Raw genomic sequence first — 12242 nt, 5'->3', positions numbered from 1 at the left:
ACAGGGGTAAAGGGTTGGTTTGGTTGGTACAGTATCTTTATGTTACAGGGTAAAGGTTTGGTTTGGCTGGTACAGTATGTTACAGGGTAAAGGGTTGGTTTGGTTGGTACAGTATCTTTATGTTACAGGGGTAAAAGGTTGGTTTGGTTGGTACAGTGTATGTATGTTACAGGGTAAAGGGTTGGTTTGGTTGGTACAGTATCAGTATGTTACAGGGGTAAAGGGTTGGTATGGTTGGTACAGTATCTTTATGTTACAGGGTAAAGGGTTGGTTTGGTTGGTACAGTATGTTACAGGGTAATGGGTTGGTTTGGTTGGTACAGTATCTTTATGTTACAGGGTAAAGGGTTGGTTTGGTTTGTACAGTATGTTACAGGGGTAAATGGTTGGTTTGGTTGGTACAGTATGTTACAGGGTAAAGGGTTGGTTTGGTTGGTACAGTATCTGTATGTTACAGGGTAAAAGGTTGGTTTGGTTGGTACAGTATGTTACAGGGGTAAAGGGTTGGTTTGGTTGGTACAGTATCTTTATGTTACATGGTAAAGGTTTGGTTTGGCTGGTACAGTATGTTACAGGGTAAAGGGTTGGTTTGGTTGGTACAGTATCTTTATGTTACAGGGGTAAAAGGTTGGTTTGGTTGGTACAGTGTATGTATGTTACAGGGTAAAGGGTTGGTTTGGTTGGTACAGTATCAGTATGTTACAGGGGTAAAGGGTTGGTATGGTTGGTACAGTATCTTTATGTTACAGGGTAAAGGGTTGGTTTGGTTGGTACAGTATGTTACAGGGTAAAGGGTTGGTTTGGTTGGTACAGTATCTTTATGTTACAGGGGTAAAGGGTTGGTTTGGCTGGTACAGTATCTGTATGTTACAGGGTAAAGGGTTGGTTTGGTTAGTACAGTATCTTTATGTTACAGGGTAAAGGGTTGGATTGGTTGGTACAGTATGTTACAGGGTAAAGGGTTGGTTTGGTTGGTACAGTATCTGTATGTTACAGGGTAAAGGGTTGGTTTGGTTGGTACAGTATCTGTATGTTACAGGGTAAAGGGTTTGTGTGGCTGGTACAGTATGTTACAGGGGTAAAGGGTTGGTTTGGCTGGTACAGTATCTTTATGTTACAGGGTAAAGGGTTGGTTTGGCTGGTACAGTATGTTACAGGGGTAAAGGGTTGGTTTGGCTGGTACAGTATGTTACAGGGGTAAAGGGTTGGTTTGGCTGGTACAGTATGCTACAGGGGTAAAGGGTGTGTGGTGTGTGTGTTTGTAAACATGAGGGATGGCTTGGTTGGTACAGTATGTTACAGGGTGTGTGTGTGTGTGTGTATGTGTGGTGTGTGTGTGTGTGTTTGTAAACATGAGGGGTGGCTTGCTACGGTCCATGCGGACTCTTTTTCCACCAGCTGCTGGCTTTCCCAGAAGACATTGCTGTAAACAGCCTCAATTTGAGCATACACACACATACACACACACATACACACACATACACACACATACACACACACACCATAATTGGGCCACCAGAGGAACCTTCAATGAGACGGGCTGAGCAAAGAGAGAGAGGAGTAGATGGAGAGAAGGAGGGAGGGAGAAAAGGAGGAGAGTGGGGGGAGAAGGAGGAGAGGAGGGGGAGAAGGAGGAGAGGAGGGGGAGAAGGAGGAGAAGAGGGGGAGAAGGAGTAAAGGAGGGTGTGGAGGAGAGGAGGGGAGACGGAGGAGGGTGAGGAGGGGAGAGGAGAATGAGGGGAGGGGAGAAGAAGGAGGGTGAGGAGGGGAGGGGAGAAGGAGGAGAGGAGGGCGAGAAGGGTGACAGGAAGAGAAGAAGAGGAGGGTGACAGAAATATGTAGTCTGCACAGCCGAGAGCCACCGCTTTATGACTTCATCATAGGGAATATGTCCCAAATGGAACCCTATTCATTATATAGTGTGCACTACTTAGGGCCCATAGGGCTCTGGTTAAAGGTAGTACACTATGTAGGGAGCAAGGTGCCATTTGGGACACAACTGTACAATCCTCCTAGGTAGCTTGTCTAATTTAAATATTGTTACTTTCCTTTCTAGGTCAATTAAATGTAAGTGATGTGTTATATTCTTTTATGACCAATTAAATTAATAGGTTATTACGTGGAGAAAAAGCGTTATCTTATTTGATTAAGAGACCGAGGGGTTCATTAGCTATGTTGGGAGAGGGAATATACCTTAAGGCTATAGGACTAGTTATTTGCCTGAGATTGAAGAAAGGTGTGCCATCCTAACACGCCAACGTTACTTAAAACTTAAGCCAATTAGTCCTACTTAGTGAGAACGTTGTGCTTTGTACCCATGACGATTACAGAGCTTCTAGCTGTGTCAGACAATACACCTGTCTTCTTAGATAACACCTAGCAACTCAAGCAGAAGACGGCCCCGGCCTTTCATAGCAGGAGAATGACTGTTTTATGAGCCTTGGGCTTGTTTCTTCCCCCTTTCTCCTCCCTCTTTCACCTCCCCTTTCCCCTCCCCTTTCCTCTCCCTCTTTCACCTCCCCTTTCTCCTCCTCTTTTCGACTACTCCTTTCCACTAGTCCTTTCCCCTCTCTTCCCCTTTCCCCTCCCCTTTCCCCTCCACCTTTCCCCTTCCCCTCCCCTTTCCCTCCCCTTTCCCTCCCCCCCTCCTCCTTTCCCCTCCTCCTTTCCCCTCCCCTTTCCCTCCCCTTTCCCCTCCTCCTTTCCCCTCCCCTTTCCCCTCCTCCTTTCCCCTCCCCTTTCCCCTCCCCTTTCCCCTCCTCCTTTCCCATCCCCCTTTCCCCTCCTCCTTTTCCCTCCCCTTTCCCCATTCCCCTCCTCCTTTTCCCTCCTCCTTTCCCCTCCCCTTTCACCTCCCCTTTCCCCTCCTCCTTTCCCCTCCACCTTTCCTTCCCCCTTTCCTTCCATGAAGTTAACCAAGGGTGGTCCAAACTGATTTTCGTTGTGTCATTTCCAGGACAGTAGTTATAACAGGGGTAAAGAGGGAACTATAATTAATTATGGGTCGTATGGAATTTGGAACACCCCTCCCCTCCTGTTCTTCCCCTTGGCTTGCAGAATGTTTGGAAGTGGAATGCTTGGGTGACCCCTGTGTTCCGTAACCACCGTGCTGCCAGGCCAGGCTCGGCTGGAGACCTTTTGTCCAGGGATTCAATCCTCCAATCATTAAGCAAGGAGTTTGTCAACCTTCCGTACAGGGGTCAAGATCCCCTCTTTTCCCCTTTTACTGGTGGCTGAACTTTAACTTTTAACGAACGGCCAGATCAACTATTTCCTATGGGGGGGGGGGTGTTGGTCCTCAGCACTGTCTGAGTGAATGTCCCCTGTTGATTTGGCCCCGCTGGCCCCCTCAGAGGGAGAAGAGGGGGTTCAGGAGCTCAATGTATTGATTGACTTATTAAGAAGGAAACCTACAGTATTAGTGATGTGTAGATGTGTTAAACCTATTAGTGATGTGTAGATGTGTTAAACCTATTAGTGATGTGTAGATGTGTTAAACCTATTAGTGATGTGTAGATGTGTTCTGCCCTTTGAAACATTCTGTGATGATGTTTTTGTCCTTTAAAATACCGTAATTATCTAACAAATGGGCGAATGAAAGAAAAGGACAAAGTAAGCATTTAAAAGATGACTCCCCCTACCGTTCCTTTGTAATGAAATGACCAGGTGAGAGATGACTCCCCCTACCGTTCCTTTGTAATGAAACGACCAGGTGAGAGATGACTCCCCCTACCGTTCCTTTGTAATGAAACAACCAGGTGAGAGATGACTCCCCCTACCGTTCCTTTGTAATGAAACGACCAGGTGAGAGATGACTCCCCCTACCGTTCCTTTGTAATGAAACGACCAGGTGAGAGATGACTCCCCCTATACCGTTCCTTTGTAATGAAATTACCAGGTGAGAGATGACTCCCCCTACCGTTCCTTTGTAATGAAACGACCAGGTGAGAGATGACTCCCCCTATACCGTTCCTTTGTAATGAAATTACCAGGTGAGAGATGACTCCCCCTACCGTTCCTTTGTAATGAAACGACCAGGTGAGAGATGACTCCCCCTACCGTTCCTTTGTAATGAAACAACCAGGTGAGAGATGACTCCCCCTACCGTTCCTTTGTAATGAAACGACCAGGTGAGAGATGACTCCCCCTACCGTTCCTTTGTAATGAAACGACCAGGTGAGAGATGACTCCCCCTACCGTTCCTTTGTAATGAAACGACCAGGTGAGTAAGATGACTCCCCTACCGTTCCTTTGTAATGAAACGACCAGGTGAGAGATGACTCCCCTACCGTTCCTTTGTAATGAAACGACCAGGTGAGAGATGACTCCCCCTACCGTTCCTTTGTAATGAAACGACCAGGTGAGAGATGACTCCCCTACCGTTCCTTTGTAATGAAACGACCAGGTGAGAGATGACTCCCCCTACCGTTCCTTTGTAATGAAACGACCAGGTGAGAGATGACTCCCCCTACCGTTCCTTTGTAATGAAACGACCAGGTGAGAGATGACTCCCCTACCGTTCCTTTGTAATGAAACGACCAGGTGAGAGATGACTCCCCCTACCGTTCCTTTGTAATGAAACGACCAGGTGAGAGATGACTCCCCTACAGTTCCTTTGTAATGAAACGACCAGGTGAAAGATGGAGGGATGAGGAAGTGATATATAATAAGTGAGCGCCCGGTTGGTTGGTCCTCTCCTCTTTTATTCCGAGGCCCAGTCCGTTTCCCTGCTGTCTCTGCAGGTTGACCTTTATTGGCACAAGTCTTGTCCTGGAGGCAGAATTGAGCCATTTCCCCTTAGATAGGCCAGCTGCAAAGTCAAAATTTACTATATTGTCAAAATTCATGAAGACCAAAAAGTTTAAGGTTTGGGTTAGACATGTGGTTAAGGTTAGGATTAGGCATTAGGGTTAGCAGTGTGGATTAGGCATTAGGGTTAGCAGTGTGGTTAAGGTTAGGATTAGGCATTAGGGTTAGACATGTGGTTAAGGTTAGGATTAGGCATTAGGGTTAGCAGTGTGGTTAGGATTAGGCATTAGGGTTAGCAGTGTGGTTAAGGTTAGGGTTAGGCATTAGGGTTAGCAGTGTGGTTAAGGTTAGGATTAGGCATTAGGGTTAGCTGTGTGGTTAAGGTTAGCAGTGTGGTTAGGGTTAGGCATTAGGGTTAGCAGTGTGGTTAAGGTTAGGATTAGGCATTAGGGTTAGAAGTGTGGTCTTAATTCTTTGTGTCCAGGTTAGCGGCCCTCTCAGTTATTTGTGTCCTGGTTAGTGGCCCTCTCAGTTCTTTGTGTCCAGGTTAGTGGCCCTCTCAGTTCTTTGTGTCCAGGTTAGTGGCCCTCTCAGTTATTTGTGTCCTGGTTAGTGGCCCTCTCAGTTCTTTGTGTCCTGGTTAGTGGCCCTCTTAGTTCTTTGTGTCCTGGTTAGTGGCCCTCTCAGTTCTTTGTGTCCAGGTTAGTGGCCCTCTCAGTTCTTTGTGTCCAGGTTAGTGGCTCTCTCAGTTCTTTGTGTCCAGGTTAGCGGCCCTCTTAGTTATTTGTGTGTTAGGCACACGTTGGACAGAGACATGCAGTCTCAGATGTCGGCCCTGGAACGAGGTGTGTGTGTGTGTGTGTGTGTGTGTGTGTGTGTGTGTGTGTGTGTGTGTGTGTGTGTGTGTGTGTGTGTGTGTGTGTGTGTGTGTGTGTGTGTGTGTGTGTGTGTGTGTGTGTGTATGTGTGTGTGTGGTGAGTGCGCGTGTGTGTGTATAGTATGTGCATGTGTGTAGAGTGTGTGTGCGTGTGTGTAGTGTGTGTGTGCGTGTAGTGTGTAAGTGCGTGTCCTCTTTCATCTCTAGCACAATGGTTGGGTTTCCAATGTGGCACTTTCACCCGGAGAGACTCAGGCTATTCTCAAAGGCTCCTGGACATTGTTCCTGGAGAGAGAGAGAAGTGCAGGGATAGAATGGAGAAGTGAAAAGGTGCATGGCAGATTATTTTACCTCATTCATCACTGACTCAGGGCTCTACTAGCCTGGCCTGGCGTAGGGTTTTTACTGTGCTCCAGATCTGTGATTGATTGTTTTCCCCTCAGGATATTTGCAGACATGATGGATAGACTGACTCATAATAATAGGAGTTTTAAATGTTACTTTAAAGCTAATTCATCAATGTGTGACATTGTGTGATTGTTGAGGTTGGATTCAATTAGAAAGCAGACGCACACTACCGTTCAAAAGTTTGAGGTCACTTGGAAATGTCTTTGTTTTTGAAAGAAAAATCATTTTTGTTGTCCATTAAAATCAAATAACATCAAATTGATCAGAAATACAGTGTTAATGTTGTAAATTACTATTGTAGCTGGAAACGACAGATTTTTAATGGAATATCTACATAGGCGTACAGAGGCCCATCATCAGCAACCATCACTCCTGTGTTCCAATGGCATGTTGTGTTAGTTAATCCAAGTTTATCATTTTAAAAGGATAATTGATCATTAGAAAACTATTTTGCAATTATGTTAGTAGAGCTGAAAACTGTTGTCCTCGTTAAAGAAGCAATAAAACTGTCCTTCTTTAGACTAGTTGAGTATCTGGAGCATCAGCATTGGTTAGTTTTCCCTCAATGATGGTCCTTCAGAGGCTGGGATTGACTTGGTTAGTTACCCCTTAATGATGGTCCTTCAGAGGCTGGGTTTGACTTGGTTAGTTACCCCTTAATGATGGTCCTTCAGAGGCTGGGATTGACTTGGTTAGTTACCCCTTAATGATGGTCCTTCAGAGGCTGGGATTGTGACACTTTCATACAAATGTAAGAAAGCTTTATTGGCAGATGGTGATATGAACATCAACACTGATCCTGTGTATCAGCTAAAGTAGGTGTGTGTGTGTGTGTGTGTGTGTGTGCGTGCGTGCGTGCGTGCGTGCGTGCGTGCGTGCGTGCGTGCGTGCGTGCGTGTATACTCTCACACTGTTGCTACTGTGTAATTACGGAAAGTACTGGATTAGCTCACACACTAAATCCACTGACCGTATCTCACACACACACACACACACACACACACACACACACACACACATACCCCCCCTTGACCTCATTGAAGGGCAGGCTAGGTGTCCTGGATTACGACATGCCCAACTCCCAGGCCGATAGTGCATACAGCATGCGTTCCAAATTGCACCATATTCCCTATGTAGTGCACTAATTTTAACCAACTCTAATAAAAGTATAGTGCACTATATAGGGAACAGGGTGCCATTTGGGTCACATGAGGATAGTAGAATCTAAGAACCCTGCCTGTAGTGATGCAGCCATTCTCAGAGATTGACGTCCTCTCATTCAGTGGGATCAGCAACCAACAGGACATGGGAGCTCATTTTTTATTTTTGAGAGGGTTATTAAACAACTAATTGACCGACTTCAGTTCGATTAGTTGAATTCCATTTTTTTTTGTGAATCCAACTCACAGTTTCTCTAGAGAGAAAACGAATCGAGAACTATATGGGACGCTGGGCTGAAGGGAGTTATAGTTTTCATTAAGCAAGTATTCAACTTTGTTCAGCCAAGAAACATGGTAATTAACTGCAATGACCATAATCCCTTGCGCCTGTTCTTTCTGGCTCGGACAGCGATTGGATACACGTTTATGCCTGCTAAAGGGTAGTTACACACAGAACACATGAGAGACAAATGTAAACAAAACCAAGACGAGAGAGAGGGACGGAGACAGTTTGTGAAAGTATGTCTTATCTACTTTGAAGAGCTAGTAAAATGATTTAAAATGATACTTAGGCAGGTTAGCCTAGATAGATAGGATGACTACAGACAGCTCTGCAGTATATTTAGGCAGGCTAGCCTAGATAGATAGGATGACTACAGACAGCTCTGCAGTATATTTAGGCAGGTTAGCCTAGATAGATAGGATGACTACAGACAGCTCTGCAGTATATTTAGGCAGGTTAGCCTAGCTAAACAGGATGACTACAGACAGCTCTGCAGTATATTTAGGCAGGCTAGCCTAGCTAAACAGGATGACTACAGACAGCTCTGCAGTATATTTAGACAGGCTAGCCTAGCTAAACAGGATGACTACAGACAGCTCTGCAGTATATTTAGGCAGGTTAGCCTAGCTAAACAGGATGACTACAGACAGCTCTGCAGTATATTTAGGCAGGTTAGCCTAGCTAAACAGGATGACTACAGACAGCTCTGCAGTATATTTAGGCAGGTTAGCCTAGCTAAACAGGATGACTACAGACAGCTCTGCAGTATATTTAGGCAGGTTAGCCTAGCTAAACAGGATGACTACAGACAGCTCTGCAGTATATTTAGGCAGGTTAGCCTAGATAGACAGGATGACTACAGACAGCTCTGCAGTATATTTAGGCAGGTTAGCCTAGCTAAACAGGATGACTACAGACAGCTCTGCAGTATATTTAGGCAGGTTAGACTAGCTAAACAGGATGGCTACAGACAGCTCTGCAGTATATTTAGGCAGGTTAGCCTAGCTAAACAGGATGACTACAGACAGCTCTGCAGTATATTTAGGCAGGTTAGCCTAGCTAAACAGGATGACTACAGACAGCTCTGCAGTATATTTAGGCAGGTTAGCCTAGCTAAACAGGATGACTACAGACAGCTCTGCAGTATATTTAGGCAGGTTAGCCTAGCTAAACAGGATGACTACAGACAGCTCTGCAGTATATTTAGGCAGGTTAGCCTAGCTAAACAGGATGACTACAGACAGCTCTGCAGTATATTTAGGCAGGCTAGCCTAGCTAAACAGGATGACTACAGACAGCTCTGCAGTATATTTAGGCAGGCTAGCCTAGCTAAACAGGATGACTACAGACAGCTCTGCAGTATATTTAGGCAGGCTAGCCTAGCTAAACAGGATGACTACAGACAGCTCTGCAGTATATTTAGGCAGGTTAGCCTAGCTAAACAGGATGACTACAGACAGCTCTGCAGTATATTTAGGCAGGCTAGCCTAGCTAAACAGGATGACTACAGACAGCTCTGCAGTATATTTAGGCAGGTTAGCCTAGCTAAACAGGATGACTACAGACAGCTCTGCAGTATATTTAGGCAGGCTAGCCTAGCTAAACAGGATGACTACAGACAGCTCTGCAGTATATTTAGGCAGGCTAGCCTAGCTAAACAGGATGACTACAGACAGCTCTGCAGTATATTTAGGCAGGTTAGCCTAGATAGACAGGATGACTACAGACAGCTCTGCAGTATATTTAGACAGGTTAGCCTAGCTAAACAGGATGACTACAGACAGCTCTGCAGTATATTTAGGCAGGTTAGCCTAGATAGACAGGATGACGACAGAAAGCTCTGCAGTATATTTAGGCAGGTTAGCCTAGATAGACAGGATGACGGCAGTACAGTATGGGGAGAACATAACGTTAGATGGCCTGGCTGACTGACTGTTACTGTCTGAGATGAGATGATGACTTTAAGGAATTCAAAAATTAAAATTAGTCATCATATAAAAACGAAGTAATATACTCAACTGAAATATATTAATATTTGATAGTAATTTCCTATTTTTCTATTCAATTTGGACAATTGAATGTTCACCGTTTTTTACTTTGGAATTTCCATTAAAAAGCTCTACAATCATTTTAATGTCTATATTTCATAATGCATTTAAATATTTATCAAAAAATTGAAACCGAAATCAAAAACCGTGATAATTTTATGGGACCCGGAAGTGAACCGGCCTCAAAAAGCACTAATTGCTACCAATAGGACATGGGAGCATAGATGATAGTTTTCAGAGTCATTTGAACCTTTTACTGAACGTTATTATATGAACTTCCATATGTGAGATGTTAAACTGATCCGCCATTTTGGATCTCTGCTCCACCATATTAGTCTCTCTTGGGCCTCCTTAATGGTACAGCAACCCAATGGTTCTCTGGACCGCCATACAGTCTCAAAAAAAAGAAGTGCTATCCAGAACCTAAAAGGGTTATTCTGCTTTTCCCAAGAGGAGAACACTTTGAAGAACCCTTTTTGGTTCCAGGTAGAAGACCCCTTGTTAATCCAATTTCTCCGTGTGAAACTCCTCACTGATCCACCATTTTGTTTTTCCTTCCCCCCCAGGACTGCAGGGCATGCCAGGGAATTACCTGTCAGGCGACAGCACTGCGTCCTGCTGGGCACCCTCACATCAAAACCAGGACCCACCACTTCAAAACCAGGACTCCCTCCCGTAACCAGGAGCCTGCTCAGCTGCACATGGCCCTCCCTTTGGGCCTCCCAGGCACCACGTTCCTGGACCCCCCCCCCCCCACCCTGCTCTGTCCCACCCAGTGATGATGATGCACAGGGGAGGACATCCTCACCACCATGGGCCCAGCCACCCTGCCTATGCCCCCCTGCCAGCCTCAAGTCCCTAGATGCCCATCACCCATCCCAGCAGACCCCTACCCCCCTTCATCCTGAACCCTGGACTGCCTCGCCCAGTAGACTCTAAGGGATTCCTCTTTGAAAAAAAAGCGATTGAGAGACATTGGGTGTTTTCTCTTACCCGAGACTGAAGACAACTAAAGAGACACCTGCTATGTACTATGGACTCCTAGAAAAAATAAAAAGAGACTTCTTTCAGAGAACTGTACCTCCTCCAAGTCTCGACTGCGGATGGATTTGGACCAAGGAGAAGCCAATGTCTGTATAACACAGAGGTGCCCTTACAAATAGGATTCCAGAAGAGATGAGAATGAGGGGAAAGAAAGACAGACAGAGATTGAAAGGCAAACTATATCAACTCCTAAAGGGGAGGGAAGAGGAGAGAGGGGAGATTCTGTATACTGTTGTACAATTACGCTGGACTCTCAAGGAGAACTGGGAATTGAAGTATTGTAAATGCTATGGTATTGTTCTGCATAATATGTTGTTTCTAATCGTTTTTTGGGAAAAAAGGATGTGAACTTCTTGTTTTTTTTTTGTTTCTTTCCACACTATGTGTGTGCTGTCTCTATGACTTCTGACCTCTGACCTCCTCCCTATTAAAATCACCATGAGTTTAAAAAGAAAAAAATATATGTGAATAAACCAATAATTCGATCAAACAATCTTCTTCCAGGCCTTTCTTTTGGATGGGTGAAAGATAGCCTGAGTGTCAGTCTATTTGTGTTATCATAACAACTCCCTGTCACCCATTGTCATGCACAAACAGATCTGGGACCAGGCTAGATGTGAAAGAGTGGCTCACAGCTTGTGACAGACAGACAGACAGACAGACAGACAGACAGACAGACAGACAGACAGACAGACAGACAGACAGACAGACAGACAGACAGACAGACAGACAGACAGACAGACAGACAGACAGACAGACAGACAGACAGACAGACAGACAGACAGACAGACAGAATGTATAAAGCATTGGACATCTCGGTATGATTGAGGAGTTCTGAGCCTGTTCCAGAATTACATTCATGTACTCAATTGTATTTATGTCACGAGGCTGGAGTCTGCATTGTCCGATGCTTTCTCCCCCCACCCCACTATGTCTGTAGTTCTGGGGTCAAGTTTCCCCTAGGATCAGCTTCCCATTCCCCAATCCTAAACTTAACCATTAATGCTAAACTGACCCAAGATCAGCGTCTAGGGGGCACGGGGAAGTTTATTAGAGATATTGCATACATTCACTTTGATGGGAGGGAATGTACAAACCCTGTGTGTGCGTGTGCGCATGTGTGTGTGTGTGTGTGTGTGTGTGTGTGTGTGTGTGTGTGTGTGTGTGTGTGTGTGTGTATTTGATCAATGCATCCGTCATTCATTGTATTATGTCAAGTCAATGTTCTTGTATTTTAATGTTGTATGGTTTCATCCTGGAGAGTGTATGTAAGTAAACATTGTAAATAAATACATTTTATGCAACAACAAAAAACATGGAAAAACCATAACAGTAAGATTCCTTTGTAGACCATTATATTCAATTGTATAAGGAACTTTTAGCCTTTTCACAGATAATGAGCATTACATGCACAACTTCCGCTTTCCTTTTCCGGTTGTAGGTTTGACTGTCATAGAATAATGCTCAAACGGAAGTTAGGATGCATGGATAAGTAGGGCGGGGGGGGGGGGGGTAGGAAAAATGGAGTGTACGTCATTATCCAAAACAATGTAATTGTATAATGAGATTGATGCCTATTGATAAAGTGGATGGAAGTCAACCAACTCCTATAGACTAAGAGTACTAGAGCTGAAGAGTCAACAACTGACGTACTTTCACTCTGTATAATGGGT

General features: G+C 44.9%; 1 protein-coding gene across 2 annotated transcripts in view; it reads left to right on the top strand.

Annotated features, from left to right (window-relative positions):
* The window catches only part of LOC115117144 (homeobox protein Meis1), a 213816-nt gene extending 202754 nt beyond the window's left edge, over positions 1 to 11062 (top strand). For both annotated transcript variants that reach the window (XM_065023006.1, XM_065023005.1), the window contains exon 13: positions 10092 to 11062. The gene's annotated coding sequence lies outside the window, so the exon portion shown is untranslated. The remainder of the gene's footprint in view (positions 1 to 10091) is intronic.
* The last annotated feature ends 1180 nt before the right edge of the window (positions 11063 to 12242 follow it).

The sequence above is a fragment of the Oncorhynchus nerka genome, linkage group LG10 (genome assembly GCF_034236695.1).
Source record: "Oncorhynchus nerka isolate Pitt River linkage group LG10, Oner_Uvic_2.0, whole genome shotgun sequence".
NCBI classification, from domain to species: Eukaryota; Metazoa; Chordata; class Actinopteri; order Salmoniformes; family Salmonidae; genus Oncorhynchus; species Oncorhynchus nerka.
This window is presented reverse-complemented; position numbering and strand designations above follow the sequence as displayed.